The sequence below is a fragment of the Stegostoma tigrinum genome, chromosome 8 (assembly GCF_030684315.1).
Source record: "Stegostoma tigrinum isolate sSteTig4 chromosome 8, sSteTig4.hap1, whole genome shotgun sequence".
Lineage (NCBI taxonomy): Eukaryota > Metazoa > Chordata > Chondrichthyes > Orectolobiformes > Stegostomatidae > Stegostoma > Stegostoma tigrinum.
The window spans coordinates 37,293,364-37,316,531 of record NC_081361.1 but is presented as its reverse complement, the minus strand read 5'-3'; positions in this window follow the sequence as shown (position 1 = coordinate 37,316,531).

Below are 23,168 nucleotides of genomic sequence, written 5' to 3'. Positions count from 1 at the left end.
CTCCCTGTCTGGGCAAAAATCAATGCAACAACACAATGTTCGCTTTTTCCTTTCAAAGAAAGAAACTCTTTTTCCAATAACATGTAAAAGGATGCATATTGACACGTTCTTCAAGGACCGCAACTTTCCTCCCACAGTGCTTGAGAACACCCTTGACCGCGTCTCTCGCATTTCCCGCCACACATCCCTCACACCCCGCCCCCACCACAACTGCCCCAAGAGGATCCCCCTCGTTCTCACATACCACCCCACCAACCTCCGGATACAACGCATCATCCTCCGACACTTCCGCCATCTACAATCCGACCTCACCACCCAAGACATTTTTCCATCCCCACCCTTGTCTGCCTTGCGGAGAGACCACTCTCTCCGCGACTCCCTTGTCCGCTCCACACTCCCCTCCAACCCTACCACACCCGGCACCTTCCCCTGCAACCGCAGGAAGTGCAACGCTTGCCCCCACACCTCCTCCCTCACCCACATCCCAGGCCCCAAGATGACTTTCCACTTTAAGCAGATGTTCACCTGCACATCTGCCAATGTGGTATACTGTATCCACTGTACCTGGTGTGGGTACCTCTACATTGGGGAAACCAAGCGGAGGCTTGGGGACCACTGTGCAGAACACCTCTGCTCGGTTCGCAATAAGCTACTGCACCTCCCAGTCGCGAACCATTTTAACTCCCCCTCCCATTCCTCAGACGACATGTCCATCATGGGCCTCCTGCAGTGCCACAATGATGCCACCCGAAGGTTGCAGGAACAGCAACTCATATTCTGCTTGGGAACCCTTCAGCCCAATGGTATCAATGTGGACTTCACAAGCTTCAAAATCTCCCCTTCCCCCACTGCATCCCAAAACCAGCCCAGCTCGTCCCCTCCCCCCACTGCACCACACAACCAGCCCAGCTCTGCTCCTCCCCCCACTGTATCCCAAAACCAGCCCAGCTTGTCCCCGCCTCCCTACCCTGTTCTTCCTCTCACCCATCCCTTCCTCCCACCTCAAGCCGCACCTCCATTTCCTACCTACTAACTTCATCCCACCTTCTTGACCTGTCCGTCTTCCCTGGACTGACCTATCCCCTCCCTACCTCCCCACCTATACTCTCCTCTCTACCTATCTTCTTTTCTCTCCATCTTCGGTCCGCCTCCCCTCTGTCCCTATTTATTCCAGTTCCCTCTCCCCAACCTCCTCTCTGATGAAGAGTCTAGGCCCAAAACGTCAGCTTTTGTGCTTCTGAGTTGCTGCTTGGCCTGCTGTGTTCATCCAGCTCCACGCTTTGTTATCTTGCATATTGACACATTGTCTTTGCAGATTTAGATAGGCACGGCAAAGTCACCACTGTCTCACAGGACTACAGGGCTACTCTCTCATTAGAGATAACTGATGGTGGCCTGACCTAGGGCTGTCAATGCCTCAGGTAAGGGAAAGGTTGAGAAGTAGAGTCCTTCATAGTAATCTCAGCCAGTGCAGGAATTGAACCCACACTGTTGGCACCATTTTGCATTGCAAATCAGCAAACCAGTTAACTGAAATAACCAATCCTGAGTACAATTAGAAAATGCTTTGGTGATGTATAAGATGAAAAAGTTGATCATTTACTTGAACTGTTTTTTTTCTGATTCAAGTATGTTCATTATTCATGGCTCTCCCTAACAATGTGTTGTGCACATGTGGTTGGGTGATGAGAATTTGGGAGGAAAGAATTGTGTGGATCTATCATCCAAAAATGAGAGCTGAATGTGTAGCCAAACCACTTTCCTGAAGAGTAACAGATGAATTTAGCACACAGCTGTCTGAAAATCTTGCCAAGGCACTTTACATTTGGCTATTGTGAAGTTTATTGTATGAACAATGCATTCTGCAACACCATTGAACTGACTGCAGTAAGGAGATGGTAATATGTTGAAGACCTCATGTCCATCACATCTTGGAGGTGGGTCACGGCAACAGTATTCCACAGACTGCTACCTGACACAATTTGTTGAGCAACAGCAAACATATTGGACATATTGCTGTACCTTTGGGCTCACCTCCATGGGGTCATACAGTTTCTGTCTGATATGTTTTGCAGTCCAGCTGAATGAGCTGCTGCACTCAGAACACATCTCTCCTTTTGAGAGTGATAATGGGAACTGCAGATGCTGGAGAATCCAATATAATAAAATGTGAGGCTGAATGAAGGGTCTAGGCCCGAAACGTCAGCTTTTGTGCTCCTGAGATGCTGCTGGGCCTGCTGTGCTCATCCAGCCTCACATTTTATTATGTCCTTTTAAGAGGTTCAGCTTTCCCTTTAGAACTGCAGGGTACCATTAACTGGTGTTGGCCTCACATGAATTGGAGCCCTTTGCAGAGCCACTAAATAGCATGGTTAGCTTTGGATTGTATGATACCATGACAGCAATGAGCTTGCTGCCTGAAGTACTCCAAAAATTGACTGCAAATGAATTGTGTGTTGTGGTCCCTGAGCCTTTCAAAGGCCTTATTGAATTTTTATCCCACATTTGTTCAGCTCATCCAAGTAATATGGTCTGACAGTTTAATGTTTGGAAAGAACAGTTGGGCATAGTCATTAACACTTGTGCATCGTGGTACATTTCAAACAGTAGGTTATAGTTATTCTCGTGACATGCTGAAACATTTGCAGAGATAGGTTTCTGATTGGAGAACATGTGGGTATACTCACGGAAATAATATTGCAGTACGAGCACAAGTAAAAGAAGCTGGGAAAAGTCTTGAACTAATAGTTAATTATTTTAATATTAGGGAAATATTTGTGTGACAGGGTTCATGACATACTGATCCAACAATATTAACGAGCATATGCGCAGCTCTTCAGCTACAGCACCATTCAAAAAAACAACTGATTTTATTTCAAACAAGTTGTTGTTGGACAGTTTGTGTAAGGCTATTGTTCCACAAGCTATTCAAATTAATTAATTTTTACACCCTTCATTTTATGCAAACTAGGCAAGAATGGCGTGGGGAACTTAGACTCCTTTCATATCCTAACCTGCCTGACAGCAATTTTAAAGAGCAGGTGGCAAGGACAAGATTCCCATGCCTTCAGGGTCCTCTTTAAATATTCATATCAGGTTCTGGTTACATCCTCAGGCTTTGATCTGTTAGTTTAACCCACTTTGAGAGACAGGAAGCGGACCACTGGAGGTTTTCCCTGTAGGCTTCTCCAGCCTGGAGCAACAGCCAAGGGCAGAAAAAGCAGGTGAACAGGTTTCATTGTAGATCAAAGAGTCCAGGAGTATTCTTGGAGTCTTGGGTCTCCCCCACCTTGATACTCCCATCCTTCATCAACTGTGATTCACTTTTTCAAGCACCTATCTTGTGCCAATGCCCAGGACCCGATTGTCACTTGCTTCACGCTTTTAGTAGACTAAGAATGACCTTCTGTTGCTTTTTGGATATGAAAGTGCTGAGTGATTAGCTGATGAGGGAGTCTGTCCACTGCTGCTCACTTTGGTATGTTCCTGCGCATGAGATTTGAATCTCAAAGTAAAAGTTATGGAATTTTTCCTAAGAGAAGTACATTGTACTGTAACTTGTGCACACACACACACACAAAAAAAAGTCTCACAGCCTATTGATAGGGTATCATTTTAACTGTTTCTCTCGAGTTTTGAATTAAAGTTGTTTTACACCTCATGCCACTTTATAATTTGGATACAATTTAAAAACCCACAGAGACAGTTCCAGTTGTGTTGAAGGTTCTTTTTTGAAATTATTCCTTCGGTTTTTATGTTGAAACAGTGAAATGTTGAGAGGATTTTACGATCCCTGTATGATTATGAGAAAATAGTTAATTGAGAGAAAAGAAACAACAACCAAAATTAACATTCTAAGGTATGAGTCATGGCAAAACCATCACTGAAAAGCTAGATAATTCCCAACATATCTCTTCAAAGCAGAGCTGTTGATAAAACAATAATGAACATTAAAACATTGTTGATATTAATGTGCTTCTATAATAATATCTGATGATTGAGATTTATGGCATTGAAGTTATGATTTTGAAATGTAAATCTCAGGCATTTTTCAGATATCCTGGAAGAAAGAAACTTTTTTTTAACATTGCAACTTCAGAAAACAATATAACTAACAACGCTGAACTAATCATTTGTTTTCAAAAAACTTTAATTCAGAATATTTTTAACAAAAAGGGAAATCAGGTTTTTACCAGAATTACTATAAGTGATTTGACTAAAAAGTAGTTACCATTCAAGTATATTTCACGTGGAGGTGGATGATTACAGATCTATTTTGGGGATTGGAAGCCGTTTTAGATTGAGTCATGTCTCCAGCAGACAGCTGACATTCCAACTAGACAACATAGAAACTAATAAAAGGAATCATTTTTAAAATAAACGTTACGGCTTATTAATAGCCCGTTTCGCGACATTACTGCCGCATTTAGTAAGTATTGTGATACTTATATAGGGTACATCCCTGAAACTGTAGGAGAAAATAAACACAACACAATGGCACTTCATTATTTCAAAGCCATAGTGTGGCTAATGAATACATGAACTGCGCTGTGCCTCATTAAGCCCTGACGACTGGAAAGCCTCAGGTTCGATCTTGGTTTTATCCTAAGGATGTTGATCTTAGCTAGGTGCTGCATTCAGCTTCAAAGTCCAAATTATGGAAGGCAAAAAGGGTTAGCTAGTGTTCCTCGTCCCCGTTCATAATGACTATTCAGTGCCTCCTAGTGTTTAGCGCATATGTTCAGACATAGGGTGAGAGCAGGACCTGGTTTGGATATGTTACTACACACGGTGCATACCCACAACCCTCACACACCGAGCGCCTCTACCTTATCCATTCCACCCTCCCAGCACCCTAAACCCCATCTCCTGCACTTATGCCTTGATCATATCGTTAGCTTCTGCTGCTTGCTTTGTAGGCTCACAGGCAAAGGACAGACACTTTAGGCTATTAGATTATACAGATTGGTACCCAGAAAAGTGGCACCAGTTCCAAAATCATACACTTGCACAATTGTGATTGTCCTAAGGAACTCTTTGATTGATGAACAGATCTGAAATTATGCAAAAAAAACACATGGGAAAGAAGAAAATCTTTCCAGAGGAACATTAAATTACCTCAAGTTGTTCATTCTTTCAATCTATTCTCAGGAGTTTTGGGGCTAATTGCTAGTGGAGAGTGGAAACAGGAGCAGGTAAGATTTGGAGATCACATCCCCAGAGGACAGTTCTGGATCTTACAGCCTCTGAAAGTGTTAATATTGAGAAGTGTCATAACTACCACCTATCGTCATGATGGCTTATGGACTTGCTATAAGGAACAGTTTAGGATCTTGACGGAATCAGATTTTCCTCAAACTGTCTAACAATACCTATCTTCTCAATGTAGCCTGTGACTAGTTGCTGAAACATAATTTATTAACTATAAGAGACTATTCTATACAAGGTTAGTGGGTTTTCTCTATCAACCTACAACAAGCAAGCCCTGTAGTTTCCTACACGTAAAGAAGATATTGGCAGCAATGTTCATCATGAGCAGTGGCTAATGCAATGTCATGAACTGGCAAACTCATACTCCATGATAATATGAATTTGATTTAACTGCTCATGCAACATACACTGACCAATGATGTGTGGTCTTCAGATTTTGCTTTAAGTCGCCTGCTTTAACAGTAGAATCAGTTAGTCAGCACCAGGGAGGAGCTGAACATATAAGAACCCCACAAAAAAAACCTTCATGGCAATCCTCAACAAGGAAGAGTAGTCCGATGAATAGAAAAAGCAATTCAGACCTGGCCGTAACAAGAGAGTGGGTAATTCCCTGGAGAAGACGAATTAATAATTCCAAAAGCAGACACAGGCTGCATTGCAAGACAGTGTTCTGTGACAGCACAAGCCACTGTTCAAGGGTGAACAAAAAGAAATTGGAAGCCCCATTCGGAATTTCACAAAGTACAGTAATCCAGGCTGGGAACGTGAGAAGTTAAAAACTTATTTGCAGCTTAGACTGAGCGCCTCAACAGCAAGCATGAGGCACAGCTATAGGAGTAAAGCGTGACAAAAGAAATATAGTCATCCAAGGTTGCAAAGCCAGGGCATTGCGAAGCCAGTAAGTAAAACAGCAACATTGGATTGATTGAAAACCTAAACAGGACTGGTCTAATGGCAAAAGAGGCTTCATTAAAGCTATGGATTGACATTCATAAAGAGCCCTGATAGAGGAAAGTTAGGAAGCATTTTTCTGAACTGCAAGGAACAGAAATCATTCAGTAAAAGCCATAATTACAGTGGGAATTTTTATGAATACAGGATACATACAGTTGAGCTGCAAAACATGTAATTCTCAATTTTCGCTGGAAGGTGCAGAAATCTTCAACTTTTAGCCACGAGAAATGGGAAAATCCTCTCATGTAGGACAAAAGAGCAACAGCACCGTTATTCCTCCAAAATAAAAGCATTTGAAGCAAGCAAAATATTTTGGATTAGGAAGGCATGGCACCAGAAATAATACTGCCAGGAAGATCTCAGAGGTAGGGCAAGTAGAACATACAATTGGACATTGCGGAGCAAATAATTTCTTAAATGCAGAATATCTTCAAATTAGATACTAAAGTCAGAAACTGAAGAAGTAAATAGACTTCTAGAGACAATTAGAAGTATAGGTGCTGACTGTAGAGGAGGTGATGGCCTGGTGGTATTATCGCTGGACTATTAATCCAGAAACCCAGCTGATATTTTGGGGACACAGGTTCAAATCCCACCACAGAGGATGGTGGACTTGGAACTCAGAAACAGTCTAGAATTAAGATTCTACTGGTCACCATGAAATCAATGCTGATTGTAAGGGGAAAAAAAACCCATCTGGTTCACTAATGTTCTTCAGGGGAGGAAATCTGACACCCTCACCTGGTCTGGGCTACATGTGACTCCAGACCCACAGCAATGTGGTTGACTCTCAACTGCTCTCTGATGTGGCCTAGCAAGCCATTCAGTTGTACCAATCGCAAAAAAGACTCAAAGAAATGAAACTGAATAGATCACCTGGCATCGACCAGTGACTGGAAAAGACAACAGCAGAAACAGCCCTCTAGACCCTGCAAAGTCCTCCTCATTGACATCTGGGGGCAAGTGCCAAAATTGGGAGATCTGTCTCACAGACTAGTCAAGCAACAACCTGATATAGCTGTACTCTCAGAATCATACCTTACAGACAATATCCCAGGCACCACCGTCACCATCCATGGATATGTCCTGTCTCACAGGCAGGACAGACCCAGCAACGGGGTCAGCATAGTGGTATACAGTCAGGGCGGGTTTGCTCTCGGAGATTTTAACATTGACTCCAGACCGCATGAAGCCTCGTGGCTTCAAGTTAAACATGGGCAAGGAAACCTCCTGCTGATTATCACATACCGTCCTCCCTCAGCTGATGAATCAGTATTCCTCAATTCAACAGCACTTAGAGGAAGCACTGAGGATAGCTAGGGCACAAAATGTACTCTGGGTGGGGGATTTCAATGTCCACCACCAAGAGTGGCTCAGCAGCAGTACTATTGATCGAGCTGGATGGGTCCTAAAGGACATAGCTGCTAGATTGGATCTGCGGCAGGTGGTGAGGGAACCAACAAGAGGGAAAACATACTTGACCACTTCATTACTAATCTGCCAGGTGCGGCTGCATCCATCTATGACAGTATCGGTGAGAGTGATCATCGCACAGTCCTTGTGGAGATTAAATCCTGCCTTCACATTCATAACAAACTCCTTCATGTTGTGTGACACTATCACCATGCTAAATGGGGCAGATTTTGCACAGATCTCGCACCTCAAGACTGGGTACCCATGAGGCGCTGTGGGCCATCAAAGCAGCAAAATTCTACTCCAGGACAATCTGTAACCTCATGGCCCCGCATATCCACCACTCAACCATTACCATCAAGCCAGGGGATCAACCCTGGTTCAATGAAGAGTGTAGGAGGGCATGTCAGGACCAGCACCAGGCATACCTTAAGATGATGTGTCAACCTGGTGAAGCCACCAAACAGGACTACCTGCACGCCAAACAGCAAAACAGCAAGTGAAAGACAGAACTCAGCAATCCCACAACCAACGGATCAGAGCTAAGATCTGCAGTCCTGCCACATCCAGTTGTGAGTGGTGGTGGATAATTAAACAACTCACTGGAGGAGGAGGCTCCACAAATATCCCCATCCTCAATGATGGAAGAGCCCAGCACATCAGTGCAAAAGATAAGGCAGCAATCTTCAGCCAAAAATGCGAGTGGATGATCCATCTCAGCCTCCTCCAGTGGTCCCCAGCATTAGAAATATCATTCTTCAGCCAATTCGATTCACTCCACATGATATCAAGAAACAGTTGAAGACACTGGATACTGCAAAGGCTACAGGCCCTGACAACATTCCAGCAAGAGTACGGAAGACATGTGCTCCAGAACTTGCCACTCCCCCTAGCCAAGCTATTCCAGTACAGTTACAACACTGGTATTTACCCAACAATGTGGAAAATTGCCCAAGTTTGTCCTGTACACAAAAAGCAGGACAAATCCAACTTGACTAATTACTGCCCTATCAGTATCCTCTCGATCATCAGTAAAGTGATGGAAGGTGTCATTGACAGTGCAATCAAGCAGCACCTGCTCAGCAATAACCTGCTCAGTGGCGCCCAGTTTGGGTCCTGCCAGGGCCACTCAGCTCCTGGTCTCATTACAGTCTTAGTTCAAACATGGATGAAAGAGCTAAATTCCAGAGGTGAGGTGAGAGTGACAGCCCTTGACATCAAGGCTGCATTCGACCTACCGTGGCTTCAAAGAGCCCTGGCAAAACTGGAACAACTAGGTATCAGGGGCAAATGCTGTGGTGGTTGGAATCATACCTGACACATAGGATGATAGTCGTGGTTGTGAGAGATCAATCAACTCAGCTCCAGGACATCTCTGCATGAGTTCCTCAGGGTAATGTCCTAGGCCCAACCATCTTCAGCTACTTCATCAATGACCTTCCCTCCACCATAAGTTCAGAACTGGGGATGTTTGCTGATGATTGTACAATGTTCAGCTCCATTTGTGATGTTCAGATAGAGAAGCAGTCCATGTTCACATGCCACAAGATCTGGACAATATCCAGGTTTGGGCTGACAAGTGGCAAGAGACATTTGCGCCACACAAATGCCAGGTTATGACCATCACCAATTAGAGACAATCTAATCACCGCTCCTTGTCATTTCAGAAGTGTTACCATCACTGAATCCCCCACCATCAACATCCTGGGGGTTACCATTAAGCAGAAACTCAACTGGACTCACCACATTAACACAGTGGCTACAAGAGCAGGCCAGAAGCTAGGAATACTGCGGTGAGTAACTCACCTCCTGACTCCTCAAAGTCTGTCCGCTATATACAAGGCACAAATCAGGAGTGAGATTAAATCTCCCCACTTGCCTGGATGACTGCAGCCTCAACAACACTCAAGAAGCTTGGCACCATCCAGGATAAAGTAGCCTGCTTGATTGGCACTACGTCCACAAGCATTCACTCCCTCCACCACTGACGCTCAGTAGTAGTAGTAGCGTGTATTATCTACAAGATGCTCTGCAGGAATTCATCAAAGATCCTCAATCAGCACCTTCCAAACCCACGACCACTTCCATCTAGAAGGACAATGGCATTAGACACACGGGAACACCACCACCTCCAAGTTGCTCGCCAAGTCACTCACCGTCCTGACTTGGAACTATATTGCCATTCCTTCATAGTTGCTGGGTCAAAATCCTGGAATTCCCTCCATCATAGCATTGTTGGTCAACCCACAGCAGGAGGACTGCAGTGGTTCAAAAAGGCAACTCAACACCACCTTTTTGCGGGCAATTTGGGATGGGCAAGAAATGCTAGCCAGCCAGTGATGCCCACATCCTACAAATGAATTTAAAAAGTTACACCATGCCAAGGGCAAAAGAATACTTGGGTAGTGAAAGCCTTTAACAATTCATTCAGACTCACAACAAATAAAATAATTGAAAATTATTTAAGAGAGAAGTTATGTTAAAAGGGCATTGGGGAATCCAGAGATGATTTTATGAATGATTTTTACAGATTAGTGAAAAAATATGACTATGGCAACTTCAGTTGAAATTCATAAGAGACAAAAAAATGTTATAGGACTAGTTGATGAGTGTTTGTCACATTTATTACATTCCAATATAAGATCTGAGTCTAGAGAATTGGTCAATTGGTCAATACAATTGGTGAGTGAGGCAGAAGTCCAGCGGCAACACAGATACATTGCAGAGGAAGAAGGTTAATCTTCACACAGGAGAAGATCAGGAAACTTCATTTAATTCTTTAAAAATACGAAACAATAAATAACATACACGAGGAATCAGAACAGTGAATAGAATCGGCACCAGATGCTAAACGTCCTTGTCAGCTCTGTGGGTCAAAGAAACTTTAAAATACAGTGCAAAAATGAATGCTTTGATTGCACACAATAGGTCACTTCAGGAAGTGTGCAGAAGAGATTGTGGTGGGGAGGGGAGGGTCGGGCAGCGGATGCAGTATCCATAAAAAAGTAGAAATCCAATAGCTACACATACAGATTAAAATGAGGTACAACAGTCTATTACAGAACAATAACCTGAAGATTTCCTGGGGGAAATAGATGAGTCAGTCTTTACAGTTCAGCAAGTTGATATTTACATTAATGTCTGTCTCATAAATTTCAAGTTAGACACCAGGGCAATTGTCAACATATGATCTGATAATGAACCACGGTTAAGAAAACAGCCAGAAAATATATGACTACATTGTTCAGGAGGTATGTCACTGAGAAAGTTATATTACAGGCAACTCTCCAATTTTGGAGATACCAGGTATTAGAAAATCTGTATGCACTTCACCATCACAACTTGTCATTCTTGAGTAGGAAGATATGTTCTGACTTCAACATTCTTCAACTGGTACGAGGAGTTAAACAGTACAAAACGGTGAGAACAATTGGTCAAGGAGCAGCTGATGAAGAAATAGCCAACCAAAGCTCAGTTCATAGCATTTTGTTAGCGCACTCTAGGATCATTGTTTAACCAAATCAAACAAAAAAAATCCAGCTGGCAGGAAAAAATTGGTTCACCCTATTAATAAGATGGGAACGTGTAACAGTACAAGATTGGTGCAAATGTTTCCAACTGCTGTCAACAAGCAGAGTGGTCACACTACAAGAACCAGAAGGTTGATGAGTGAAAGCAAACAATAGGCTAGACAATAAACAGCACACTCATTTGAGTTAATTCATGGATCTACAACTGATACAAAACTCAGTGCTTCACAGCTTAGTGAACAAGCATCTGTGATAGATTTGAGTCTGATATTAAATAGTCAAGTGAGTCAGAAGAAGCATGTTGATGTCCTGATCTTCCCAGGAAGAATCCTCAGTAACTGCAATGGAGATTGTGTCAAGTCATTAGCAATCCTCAATACCAGAGCTGAGGAAATGCAGATGTTGCTTTCATCAGATGAGGTAGCAGTAAATTTTTAAAAACAGGGTGTCCTCACTTAAAGTCAGTGCATTCCTGAAAATCACTTGGAGGGTCAAAGGGCCTGTACCTGCACTGTAATTTTCTTTGTTCTTTGGAAAATATATAGTAAATGGCAGAATCCTTAAGAGTACTGATAGGCTGAGGGATCTGGGTGTAGAAGTACACAGGTCACTGAAAGTAGCCATACAGGTGGAAAAAGGTAGTCAACAACTTCAGGAGAAATATTGATTCCGAAAGAAAATCACAGCCAAAACTGGAGTTAGATTCTATACAACTTTCCTGAAGAGAAAAATAAATACAGCAATGTATTTATATCCTTATAAATTTAAATACAGTACCTGCTACACTTTAAAATGGCTAAATTCCCACATTGGTAAATGAAGTAATTGTTTAAATAAAATGAATTTGAAATCATTAAAATACAATCTTAACTTTCCATTTAGAGGATTTCATGCAGTGGACGCCATGGAGAGTGGAGTCAGAGGATGTTGCCGGGGGTTCTGTGTCAGGGGATAGCAGGCCACCTCCTGGCGAAGAACAGAAGAACATCTTCTGGAGTATTGCATATTCCTGGCTGTGCCATGGCTGCTGCCTGGCAGCGTAATTATAGGGATCCAAGCTGGTTGCCAAATCCTTTCGAGGCCAATTGAGCCACTACTTGTTGCAGCTGGGCCTCTTTGAAGTGACTCAGCCTTCCGCCCGTCCACCTGTATGGGAGGATGCTGGCTGTAATAGTAGTTGGGGCCGGTGCCCTGCAGACCATATGACTGGGCTAGGCTTAGAGTTGGGGTTCAGACATAGACTAGGCCTTTGGAGATGGCTCCACCACGTCCAGGCAGGTGCTGGAGACGTGCCACAGCCTGTAGGGCCTCTTGGGGGTGGGGGGGCGGTGGGTGCAGGTTTTAGTCAGGAACCAAGAGTGGCTTGGCGGCAGTTCTATTGATCGAGCTGGACGGGTCCTAAAGGACATAGCTGCTAGATTGGGTCTGCGGCAGGTGGTGAGGGAACCAACAAGAGGGAAAACATACTTGACCACTTCATTACTAATCTGCCAGGTGCGGCTGCATCCATCTATGACAGTATCGGTGAGAGTGATCATCGCACAGTCCTTGTGGAGATGAAATCCTGCCTTCACATTCATAACAAACTCCTTCATGTTGTGTGGCACTATCACCATGCTAAATGGGGCAGATTTTGCACAGATCTCGCAACTCAAGACTGGGTACCCATGAGGCGCTGTGGGCCATCAAAGCAGCAAAATTCTACTCCAGGACAATCTGTAACCTCATGGCCCCGCATATCCACCACTCAACCATTACCATCAAGCCAGGGGATCAACCCTGGTTCAATGAAGAGTGTAGGAGGGCATGTCAGGACCAGCACCAGGCATACCTTAAGATGATGTGTCAACCTGGTGAAGTCACCAAACAGGATTACCTGCACACCAAACAGCAAGTGAAAGACAGAACTCAGTGATCCCACAACCAACGGATCAGAGCTAAGCTCTGTGGTCCCGCCACATCCAGTTGTGAATGGTGGTGGACAATTAAACTACTCATTAGAGGAGGAGGCTCCACAAATATCCCCATCCTCAATGATGGAAGAGCCCAGCACATTAGTGCAAAAGATAAGGCAGCAATCTTCAGCCAGAAGTGCCAAGTGGATGATCCATCTCAGCCTCCTCCAGCAGTCCCCAGCATTACAGATACCAGATTGAAGACACTGGATACTGCAAAGGGGCTATGGGTCCTGATAACATTCCAGCAAGAGTATTGAAGATTTTTGCTCCAGAACTTGCCGCTCCCCTAGCCAAACTGTTTCAGTACAGCTACCACACTAGTATCTACCCGGCAATGTGGAAAATTGCTCAAGTTTGTCCTGTGCACAAAAAGCAGGACAAATCCAACCCGGCCAATTACCGCCCTATCAGTCTCTTCTCAATCATCAGTAAAGTGATGGAAGGTGTCATTGACAGTGCAATCAAGCAGCACATGCTCAGCAATAACCTGCTCAGTGGCGCCCAGTTTGGGTTCCACCAGGGCCACTCAGCTCCTGGTCTCATTACAGCCTTGGTTCAGACATGGACAAAAGTGCTGAATTCCAGAGGTGGGGTGAGAATGACAGCCCTTGATATCAAGGCTGCATTCAATCAAGTGTAACATCATGGCGCCCTGGCAAAACTGGAATAACTAGGTTTCGGGGGCAAATTGTCTGGTGGTTGGAGTCATAGCTGACTCATAGGAAGATAGTCATGGTTGTGAGAGATCAATCATCTCAGCTCCAGGACGTCTCTGCATGACTTCCTCAGGGTAATGTCCTCGGCCCAACTACTTCATCAATGACCTTTCCTCCACCATAAGGTCAGAACTGGGGATGTTTGCTGATGATTGTGCAGTGTTCAGCACCATTTGTGACTTCTGAGATGGTGAAACAGCCCATGTTCACATGCAACAAGTTCTGGAAAGTATCCAGGCTTGGGCTGACAAGTAGCAAGTGACATTCACACCACACAAATGCCAGGTTACGACCATCACCAATTAGAGAGAATCTAATCACCACTCCTTGTCATTCAATGGTGTTACCAGAATTGAATCCCCTACTGTCAACATCCTGAGGGTTACCATTGAGCAGAAACTCAACTGGACTCACCACATAAACACAATGGCTACAAGAGCAGGCCAGAAGCTAGGAATACTGCGGTGAGTAACTCACTTCCTGACTCCTCAAAGCCTGTCCACCATCTACAAGGCACAAGTCAGGAGTGAGATTGAATACTCCCCACTTGCCTGGATGAGTGCAGCCCCAACAACACTCAAGAAGCTTGACACCATCCAGGTTAAACCAGCCCACTTGATTGGCACTACCTCCCACATGCATTCACTCGCTCCACCAACGACACTCAGTAGCAGCAGTGTGTAGAATCTACAAGATGCACTGCAGAAATTCACCAAAGATCCTCAGACAGCACATTCCAAACCCACGACCACCTCCACCACGAAGGACAAGGGCATCAGACATATAGGAACACCACCACCTCCAACTTCCTCTCCAAGTCACTCACCATCCTGACCTGGAATTATATCGTCATTCCCTCACAGACACTGTGTCAAAATCCTGGAAATCCCCCCTAATAGTACTGTGGGTCAAACCACAGCAGAAGGACTGCAGCGGTTCAAGAAGACAGCCAGCTTCTCAAGGGCAACTAGGGATGAGCAAGAATTGCTAGCCAACCAGCGACATGCACATCCCACAAATGAATTGAATAAAATACAGCGGCAGCTGTATCCACTTTTTCAGTATGGTGGCTAGCAGTTCAATGATAGAAGCTCTCCTTGGATCACTAGGAATGGCGCATGGTAGTGCCCAGCACTGCTGGGAAAATTTAAAACAAAGAGGAACAGCAGCAGCCACATTCTAATGCTAAAGTGGAATCGCTGAACAAGGCAGCATCCAGTCAAAACAGGAGGATACAACATGGTAGAGATGAAATGATACAAAATGAAGGTGACTACATGAGGCAGGATACAGTCTCCAGTGAAGACCGATGACCCACAGGGCAAAAACTGGAAAAACAAAGTGAAGGAGGCAGCAGTAAGCAAGAAGGATATAGTCAGACCCAGGCAGAAGGCAAAGCCTCAGAAGAAGCAACGTCCAGCAGTGAGGAAAACCATCAAGACGCTGGGTAACTAAACCCAGTGACATGGGCAGCTGATAGGCAACAATACAAGCTGAGACCAGCTGCAGTGAAAGTGGCATAAATTGCGAGCAGAGCATAAAAATGACAAAAGCAAGGCTGAAGCTAACTCCCCAAATGTTACACGACAAGTTTACCTCATCATGGAGGATATCCTTCTGCTTCCTGAGGGCCTCCACCTCTGAAGGGCCTGCACCAAGCTGTAGAAGAGCAGCAGTGATGCCAAAGCTTCCAGTTCTTCAGAGTTGCCTCAGGTTTCTCACACAAGGCAGACATGCACTTCCAGTCAAAGGGAAACTGTGCCAGTTATATATGGATAAGAAATCACTGGGAATTCAATAACCTACAACCAGGGACCGAATTGGATGAGTATTTTGATACTAAATGGAACATCATGATTGACCGTGATACGTAGAACCATCTTGACTTGGAAATGTATCATCATTCCTTCACTGTCACAGGGTCAAAATCCCAGAATTCCCTCCCGAATGGCATTTTAGGGTCAACCCACTGCAGGAGTTTAAGAAGGCAGCTCACCACCACCTTCTCAAGGGCAATGAGAGATGGGCAATAAATGCTGGCAAGCCAGCGATGCCCACATCCCACAAAAATGAATAAAGATATTCCCAAAGATCAGTAGCAAGCATTGACTCGTTAGTGAATGAGAGATCTGATTGTAGACATTTGTAACTTTAGCTCCTTGAGGAAAGAGCTAATCTAATTCAAAATGGTGGTGATGGCACGTGATGCCAAGTGTGTGATTGTAGACTTCCTGCTGTTCAGGGAGGACTATGCATTATTGAAATCTATACAGCCAGCTGGGTATTGATTGGTGTGAAAACGGAAGTGATCAAGATTCTTCCCACCAGTTAAGTGGAGTTAGTATCGTTCATTAAACAAAAAGGGGGCTTTGACAGCATCACTAATCATGTCCAAAAGAGGGCATCTTAGCCCTCCTCATCTCTTCACCATTCACCTGCACATCTGCTGATGTGGGATACTGTATCCACTGTTCCAGAAGAGGCCTCCTCTACATCAGGAAAACCAAGCGGAGGCTTGGGGACTGCTTTGCGGAACACCTATGCTTGGCTCGCAACAAACAACTACACCTCCCAGTCACGAACCATTTCAACTCCCCCTCCCACTCTTTAGACGACATGCCTATCCTGGGTCTCCTGCAGTGCCACAACGATGCCACCTGAAGGTTGCAGGAATAGTACCTTATATTTTGCTTAGGATCTCTGCAGCCCAATGGTATCAATGTGGACTTCACAAGCTTCAAAATCTCCCCTCCCCCAACCACATCCCAAAACCAGCCCAGCTTGTCCCTGCCTCCCTAACCTGTCCTTCCTCCTACCTCAAACCTCACCCCCATCTCCTACCTACCAGCGTCATCCTGCCCCCTTAACCTGGCCATCCTCCCTTGACTGACCTATCCCATCCCTAACTCCATACCTACATTCACCTTTACTGGCTCCACCCCCACCACTTTGACCTGTCTGTCTCCTCTCCACCTATCTCCTCCTTTATCCATCTTCTTTCTGCTTCCCCCTCTCTCCCTATTTATTTCAAAATCCCTTTCCCCTCCCCCATTTCTCAAGAAGAGTCCTCACCCGAAACATCAGCTTTCCTGCTCCTCTGATGCTGCTTGGCCTGCTGTGTTCATCCAGCTCCACACCTTGTTATCTCATAGCCACCAACATCTCTTGTTCCAGTTGGAGGAGGAAAAAGCCCACCAGAGTGATGTATTCCCCAGCTGCAATCAGACTATGTCTGCCATAGAAGGAGAACCATCATGTTCATGGGCAGTGGGCCCCCACAAGTCGTTTCCTACCCTGAAGCACAAGCCCACACCAGACCACCAAGATAGGTAATTGTATAGTAAACAGATGATTCCCAGCTATTAGAAGAATCTTTCAAATCAGAGGTGCAGTAGGTAAGTGAAGATTTCTAGAGCACAGAGTTCTTTGTCAATGGATACAAAACAGACTTTAAGCTTGATATGAGAATAATCATCTCTGTACTCTCAGATGCTTCACAGTGGCTGAGCGTAGCGCTCCTCCAGTTCTCCACAGTATGCCTCGGCATCCCGAGAAACACCTCATTGAGGGCCTTAGACTTAGAGACTTTCAGCACAGGGGACTGAAACTTCACAGACACTTTCCTTCCTTCCAAATCAATATTCCTCTTCGTAGAGCAGGGAAGTACATGTGGCCTTATAGCTTCTTTACTCACCGGTAGCAGGCCACTTCAAAACAACCCTGATCAATAGCATTTCAGAGCAGCATCCACAGGGAGCCATGCCAGACCACAGACTGCCCTTCAGGGAACCAGGAGATGAAAGTGCATAGCAGAACACTATTAGCAATGCAACCAACCAAAGGAGGAGTCTCTGGGCTTCACAGTGCTCTTCAAGGAGACAATGAAATCTGCAATCACCACGACAACATGGACAAGTGTTGATCAGCTGAAGGAAGAATTTTTGGACATTTCATAGCTCTTGAAAGTGAGCATGGAGTGAGAGGGGTAGGGAAACAACTAGACAATCACACAGCCCAGTGCAGGGGCTTCCAGAAGACCCAAGCATATTGGGAATATCCCGTAATGTAACCAACCTGACCATGCTGTCCCGATAGATAGTAGATAAAGTAGTTAGAACCTGAAAGGGTTAACTGAAGTGACACAAGCTCCACCCATCATGCTGTAAAGAACTGTCACCGGGAAGAAGTAACTATAATTTGGTGCATGTCTTAAGAAACGTAGAAAATAGAGCAGGAGTAGGCCATTCAGCCCTTTCAGCCTACTTTACCATTCACTATGATCACGGCTGATCATCCAATTCAAAACCCTATACCTGCTTTCTTCCCATACTCATTGATCCCTTTAGCTCTCAGGACTACATCAAACTTCTTCTTGAAAACTTACAATGTTTTGGTCTCAAATGCTTTCTGTGGTGGATAATTCCACAGGCTCACCACTATCTAGGTGAAGAAATGTCTCCTCATCTCAATCCCAAAATGCTTACCCTGCATCCCAAGACGGTGATACCTGGTTTTACATTTTCCAATCACCTGGAAAATCCTTCCTGCATTTACCCTGTCCAGGATTTTAGGTTTCCATGAGATCCCCTGTCATTTTCTAAACCATAGAAAATATAGTCCTCATCTACCCATTGCCTCTTCATATGTCAGTCCTGCCACCCCAGGAAATCAATCTGGAAGAACTTTGTTGCAATCCCTCCACAGCATAACATAATTCCACAGGTAAGGAGACCAAAACCGTGCAGAATATTCCAGGTGTGGTCTCACCAAGAGCCTGCAAAATTGCAACAAAACACCCCTGTTCCTGTATTCAAATTCTCCTGTCATGATGGTCAACAAACCAATTGTCTTCTTTGCTGCCCTGCATGATTACTTTCTGCGCCTGCTGTACCAGAAGATCCAGGTCTCTTTGCATCAATCAAACCAAAGTACCTGTGATAATTGCACTAGAAACCGTTATATACAAGAAAAGCCAGTGAAAATTTGGCAGCTTCCAAGTCCATTTCAGATGCTGGGCTAGTATGATAATCCCAATGTGCCAGAGCCCAGGGGAAACATGAAAGAAACTGGAAAGATTAGATATAGTTCTTAAGGCTAAAGAAAATTAAAAGCTATGTGGAGAAAGCAGAAAAAGGGCACTCAATGGATGATCAACCATGAGGGGGGATAGACTCGAAGGGCTAAATATCCGACTCCTGCTCCTATTTTTTATGTTTTCATGATTGCAGTGTCTAAGCAGAGACCCAAATCTTTTATTTTCATCATATTTGGAAAGATTAATTGAAACTTCTGTATATATCTCTGTTTGTCCATTATTGTACTGCAACTTGAAATTGATCCCATAATTTCTTAGAATCCCAACAGTAGGAAACAGCGATAATGGGAACTGCAGATGCTGGAAATTCCAAGATAATAAAATGTGAGGCTGGATGAACACAGCAGGCCAAGCAGCATCTCAGGAGCACAAAAGCTGACGTTTCGGGCCTAGGCCCTTCATCAGAGAGCTTGGTCACAGTTGGGGCCAAATTGGGAAGGCTTGAATGTAGACTGTAGTCCAATGGGGATGATCCGGTTCCGTAGGCAGGTGCTGAGGAAGGTGATGTGACTGTGGTACCTGGTTTACTTCAGGACCTGGTTGAGCAGTTTCAAGGCTGAAGAGATTGTAAGAGAGTTGCAGTGGGAGAGAGATTCCCTGAGGTTGGTCCGGAGGGAAGAGGGTCAGGTTAGGCATCCCTGTCCAGTATAACCCCTTTCCTGGTTGGACTGTTTATAAACCCTCCTGGATGGCCCTTACAAATTCTGCCCCATCATAGCCCCTACCACAAAGTGACCCCCAGTCAATACAGGTTAAGTTAAAATCACCCGCCCCAACAACCCTACCGTTTTCACGTCTTTCCAAAACCTTCTCTCCTCTATCTCTTGCTGGCTGTTGGGGGCCAGCATTGTGATTTCACCTTTCCTATTTTAGAGTTCTACCGTATTGCCTCACTGCACGAGTCCTCTGATGTAACCTCCCACAGTACAGCTGTGAGAAACAATGTCACTCCCACCACCACCACAACTGCAACCCCCACCCCCCCCCCCCACCCACCCACCACCTTTAACATCCCTTCCTATCACACCTAAAACAGTAGGAAACAGCCATTTGGCCCAACAACTTCACCCAATAGTATCTCATCTAGACCCATCCCCTATCCCTGTAATCCTGCATTTCCCATGGCTAATGCACCTAACTTACACATCCCTGAACAGTATGAGCAATTTAGCATGGCCAGTCCACCTAACCTGCACATCTTTGGACTGTGGGAGGAAACCAGAGCACTCAGCAGAAACCCATATAGACATGGGAGAATGTGCAAACTCCACACAGACAGTTGACCAAGGGTAGAATTAAATCTGAGTCTCTGGCGCTCTGACGCAGCAGTGCCAACCACAAAGCCACCATATTGCCCTCATACTTTTCCATATTTCATGCAAAAAGTAGTTTATACAAGTTCAAGAAAACATAGTTTGAAGTGAATTACAGTGATGTATCAGTTTATTGGCTTTGGGTTCCAAATGTATGCATTTGTGCATTTGCCTGTAAAGTGTGTCTGTGTGTGTGTGTTTGTGTAACTTCATGATCAAATTTAGTTCAGAAATTATCCCCAAATAGCATATGCCCTACAATGATATTATAATGTTTATATCACTGGGATGGAAAGCTTCTCTCAGACTCATGTTATGATGCCAGCTGCAATTATAAGCAGACGTCAGACTGTAATCTGGCTTGATTTCTTTTAAAATTCAGCATGGTGGTCCTTCACACTGGATCATGTCATTGTTCCAGAAGAACTGAATTTTTTTGTTAAAACTCTCAACACAAGTAGCCGATGCTCATATGGCACTAGGTCAATATCCTAACTCTAAAAATAATGCACACCTTTCCTCACATGTCCTCCCTGAAAAAGAATGAGAATATAACACAGTCCCTCAATGATTTTATTGGGTCATCATTGGAATGTTGCTGATGCATTTTTCACTCCAAATAAAATAACTGCATTAAAATACAATCCTTCCAATGTTACAAGAGCTGATGTTTCTCTGGGACTATTAGTCAATGAAACTTTCCAATATCCTTTTTCAGGTCAATTGTGGCAATAAAATGTGTGCCCAATTCTTTTAACGTAGTCCTCGAACCTTGGGATATGGTAGGAGTCAACTTTTGTAACTGCATTTATATTGCAATAATTATCACAAAATTATTTTTGGGACGCATCTAATTACAGCAAACTGATAGTCGAACTCTACCTTCTATGACTTCAATAATGTCATAATTCATCATGAACTTATTTACTTTCCTTATTGAACTAATTTCTTTGGATTGAGTCCGGAAGGATTTTATTTAGTAAGTAATGCATCTCTGACGTTCGCTGTAGCTATATTTTCTTGGCTTATTCAAGCAAAAATCAAATTTAAGAGTCCCTAACTTAAATAAATTAAGTTAGAAGCTGAAATATCACAAAATCCAAACTCACAGATTTTCTTTGACAATTAAACAGACGTTTGTTGCACAAGAAAAAACTGAAGATGGGAGACATTTTGAAAAATGTTAAAACATACAGAAAAACAAACTCCCGTCCATTACCTATCACTTTGTAATGAGTTAAATCCAAAGGATTTACTTTTGTTTATCAAATCTTTAGCTTTGAATTTAGCGCTTAACCACAGTTATGTCCAGTGAGCTATGAATTCTTCTTCACTGAATACTCATGAAAATGATAATTTCAACATTACTTGGACTTCTAATAATCTTCAGATTTTCATTTAAACATTTCTGGTCTGGAAATACCACAAATGAAACTTCCATGCCCAAGTAAGTTTACATTTCCTACACAATCCTCTAATCTTTTTGCTAGCAGAGAAACATACTTGCTTCTGATCCCCATCAGGTCTTCTCCAAAACATCCCTAAAAAGTTTCCAATCTCTCGTTTTTCAAAGTTAAATTAATCCTTTATTGTTCTAAGCCAAATGCAAGTTAATGCCTTTCAATGTTTACATTAACGTTCATAAACCCCATAATATCAACAATATTCCATTTATACTCCAGGAGGTTTACAGCCTCCGACTGCCTGACACAGACTGGTTTGTGTCATTGCTTCAGAAAGTCTGACTCTTTAAAGCCCTTCACACAAGTAACCAATGTCCTTGTTCCACTGGTTTGATATCCAAAACTGAAAGAATAATAACATTTGCACAGACACACACACACACATACACACAGAAACTTTTCATCACAAAAAGCATAAAATATAAATATGAAGGAAAGTATAGCCCAAAAACATTAATTTATACAATAATTTTCACCAGTAAAAAGCTCTTGAAGTTCTTCATGAACTTAGAATGGGTTCACAATTGTATGAGGAAGGAAAAACAATTGTTTCTTCATAATCAGATGAAAATACAATAAAATTTGTGATCATGATTTTTCAGTGAGAAATGTCTTATCTGTAATGTTTCAAGTGAAAACTGAATTCAGTCTGCAGCATTTCTCTTTATGCTTCTCAGTAAAATGGAGGTATCTCAAATTGTTATGGCCATCATTTCTTTTATATCTTTCTCTTTTTTTGGTTTGGAATGATCAGTTGAAGCTCAGAATTGAACTTGCAAGAGCTTGTTTTAAAACAGATAACAAAGACAGATGTTTTCTGCTGGGAACTGGCCTTGAAAGTAATGTAACTTGATTACTAATCTAAGGACACTGGAGAGAAACTAGCAGAGTGGTTGGTATGCTCAGGGTTAGCACCTGTTTGAAGTTGAATTGGTGTGTCAAGGTAGAACCAGTGCAACCCACCAGCCACAAAACACTGACTGAAAAGCGAGAGAAAAATAGTGAACTGGCTCTGATTGGGAGGAAATGTGATGTTGAAAGTTTCTGGAGACTGTCTTTCTTTTGTTCTCTCTAGGGTCTCTCTGATTATTGAATTGTTGAATGTCCTGAGGGACAAAAACATCCAATAGTTAATTAATAAGGAAATTTCTAGAAATCTGTTAAATTGTTTATAATAATTGATTACGTCAGAATTCATGCTGCCTGTAAACAATCCATTGTCCAACAATTTCAACAAAGTCTGATAGCCATTGTTTCACACTGTCTATTAAACTGGCAAATTACATTTATTTTGTTTTAAACTTATCCCTTAACTGTGTCTATGGGATTGGCGTTATGATCAAAGAAGATTGGGTTTTAGATCATAGATTGTAATTAGATTAGCTTGTTGTCTACGTTTTGCTAAAATTACATTATTAAAAATTGTTTTTGTTGAAGTTATAATCTTGGTGTTCAAGATCTTTTATTCATAAAGTCTGGTGAAGAAAAACTGGACAATTTAAATGGTTATGAAAG